Source organism: Macaca mulatta, chromosome 9 (assembly GCF_049350105.2).
Source record: "Macaca mulatta isolate MMU2019108-1 chromosome 9, T2T-MMU8v2.0, whole genome shotgun sequence".
In the NCBI taxonomy this organism is placed as follows: Eukaryota; Metazoa; Chordata; class Mammalia; order Primates; family Cercopithecidae; genus Macaca; species Macaca mulatta.
The window spans coordinates 84592955-84595999 of NC_133414.1; the positions used below are offsets into that span (position 1 = coordinate 84592955).

A 3045-nucleotide genomic window follows, 5' to 3' on the forward strand; every position below is an offset into this window, starting at 1 on the left:
AGATTCATGCCATAAGATGGATGATCTTCAGAAACATTATGCTACGTGAAAAAAGCCAGACACAAAAGACTATATATTATAAAAATATCGTATGTAAATAAGAATGAAAAATGCCCCCACAAATCAAGTTTATAGAGACAGTGTAGATAACTGGTTGCCTGGAACTGGGGATGGGAGTAGAGATTGAATGCAAAAGGCTGGGAGTAATTTGGGGGTTTATAAAAACATTATCAAGCTGGATTGAAGCGATAGTTGCACAAATCTAGAAATTTATTTAAAGTCATTTAATTTTACATTTACATTGGTTGAATGATATGATATTTAAATTGTACATTCATAAAGTTGATTCTAAAAAAGGATGTTTTTCCGTAACATATTTGCTAACATTTTCTTCCAATATGTGACTTGCCTTTGAATTGCCATAACTGTGCCTTTCACAGAGCAAGACTTAAACACGTTTAAATAAACTCCGATTTATCAAATTTTTATTTAAAAATCATAGCCTTGGTGTTGTATCTGTACCTCATTGCTAAACACAAAGTTGCAAATATTTTTCTTTTTCTGGAAGTTTTATAATTTTACATGTTGAATTTAGAGCTACGATTTATTTTGTGTTAACTTTGTATAATATGTGAAGTATTGGTTGACTTTTCTTTTTCCCTTTTTTGCATATGGACATACGATTTATTCATTATCGTTTGTCTAGAAGACAATCTTCCTTCAGTGAATTTTCTTTACACCTTTTTTTACAAAATAGTTGGCTATATTTGGCTGGGTCTATTTCCTGGCTCTCTATTCTGTTTCATGGATCTATGTGCAATCCTTTTGCCAGTATCACATTTTCTTAATTACTATAGATTCACAGTAAATCTGAAAATTATGAAGTGTTAGTTCTCCAACTTTTTCTTTTTCTTTTTTTTAAAAAAAGAAAAAAAGGCTATCCTAGTTTATTTTTTCTTATATATTTTATAATCAGATTTTTAAAAATCACAAAAAACTTGATGGAAGTTTGGATTATAATTATGTTAATCTATATACTAAATTGAGAATAATTGATATATTAAGAGAATTGAATCTTCCAGTGTAACCCATACAGAAATGATGGAAATGTCTTAGAGATGATGGGAATGTCCCACAATGGTCAATCATGTGGCTGCATTCGAATCAGTTTGGCAGTTCCTCAAAATATTGAACATCATATTACCCAGAAATTTATTTATTTATTTATTTTTGTTTCAAGTTTTAATCAAAGCTTGTATATAAGATTACTTTATTCCTGCATCTTCTCAATTGTTTTTCCCTTGTATTTGCCCTTTTCCTTTCCTACTTGGAGAGATTTGGCTTTCCGTTCAAGGATCTTTTTGCGGTCTTTGTCCAGTTTTAGCCTAGTGATAACCACCTTGCTGGGGTGAATGCCTACGTGGACTGTTGTGCCATTAGCCTTTCCCCGCTGCACCCATTCAGTGTAGATAACATATTTCTTCCTGTAAACCTGAACTACGTTGCCAATTTGCTGACCTTTATAGTGTCTGCGTACAAGCTGAAATTCATCATCCTTTCGGATGGGCATGGACGGCACGTTGTACTCGTGTCTCAGCTCTTTGGAAAGAGGGGAAGACATAATCTTCCTGCGAATGTGGGAAGGTGCATTGAAATGCCTTTTGCGATTCTTGCTTCGGTAGGAAGTCACAAAGGGATTAAACTGCATTTTGGCCGCTCCCGCTTCGGTGATGGCCGCAAAAGGGAAGAGCCAGAAATTTATTTTTTATGTCTATAATCAAAAGAGATAAAAACATATGTTCACACAAAAATGTATACATGAATGTTTACAATAGCATTATTTATAACAGCCAAAAAGTGGAAATACACAATGCTTAAAAATAGATCAAAATATAAATAAAATGTGATAGGTACATCTGTAAAACTGAATTGCATTTTTAAATAAAGCATAATATACTGAAAAATGCTACAGCATGGATGATCCTTGGAAACGTTATACTAAGTGAAAAAAACCACTTACAGGACCATGTTTTGTATACAATGTCCAGGATAGGTAAATCCGTAGAGACAGAAGTAGATCCGTAGTTGCCTAGGGCAGCGTGGTTAGGAGTAAATGAGGAGTGGCTACTAATGAGCATGGGACTTCTTTATGGCATGATGGAAATTTTCTAAAATGGATTGTGGTGACTGTTGTACAATTCTGAGTATACTAAAAATCTATTAAATTTTATACGTTACATGAGTGAATTACATCTTAATACATCAGTTTAAAGAGGCCCAGGTGAATGTTTATACAACTTTGTTCTTAGTCACCAAATACTGGAAACAACCCAGGTATCCTTCAGCAGATGTGTGTAGATGAGCAAGTTGGAGTATATTCACAAAATGGAACACAGGTAGAAATAAAAAGGAACATATCATTGATTGAATCAAGAAAATTGTAACTCAAAATGTTTTTTGGTAAATAATAGAAGCCAGACACAAAAATCTATATATTTAAAAATTCAATTTATATGACATTTAGAAAACTCAAAACTATAAGAACAATGAAAGAAAATTCAGCAGTTGCCAAGATTGGGAAGGGGAGAGATGTTTTCTACAAAGACATCACACAGATAAATTTTAATGATAATAGAACAGTTGTGCAAAGTTCTGTAGTGGTGGATACATGGTTCTATGCATTTTCCAAACTCTATAGAACTGTATAACATAAAGAGTGAACCCTACTATGTGCAAATTAAAAAAAAAAAAATGATAAAAACAGAAAGTCTGAGAAACTCAAGGTGGAATGTGACTGTGACAAATTATTCTAGCTGTATTGTAAAAGGATGACATAACCACTCTGAAGGGGCTGGAAAAAAATAGCTGACCTGAGTCACTTTGGAATGCTGTGTTTGACTTGATTCCACAGACAAAAAGAATTCTACAAAAACACTGTACTCTGGTTGCTAAAGGTATTTCTTACATATTTACAGAATAACAATTCTGAATATATCTTTCTTGTATATAATTATATAATTATATACTTTCTTGTATATAAGGGTT

At 32.8% G+C, this 3045-nt stretch overlaps 1 non-coding gene across 1 annotated transcript; it reads right to left on the bottom strand.

Annotated features, from left to right (window-relative positions):
* Positions 1 to 1266: 1266 nt before the first annotated feature.
* Positions 1267 to 1744, bottom strand: LOC696785 (large ribosomal subunit protein uL24). Its single transcript, XR_013398500.1, has one exon. It is a non-coding gene; the product is annotated as a large ribosomal subunit protein uL24 (transcript).
* Between the last annotated feature and the right edge of the window lie 1301 nt (positions 1745 to 3045).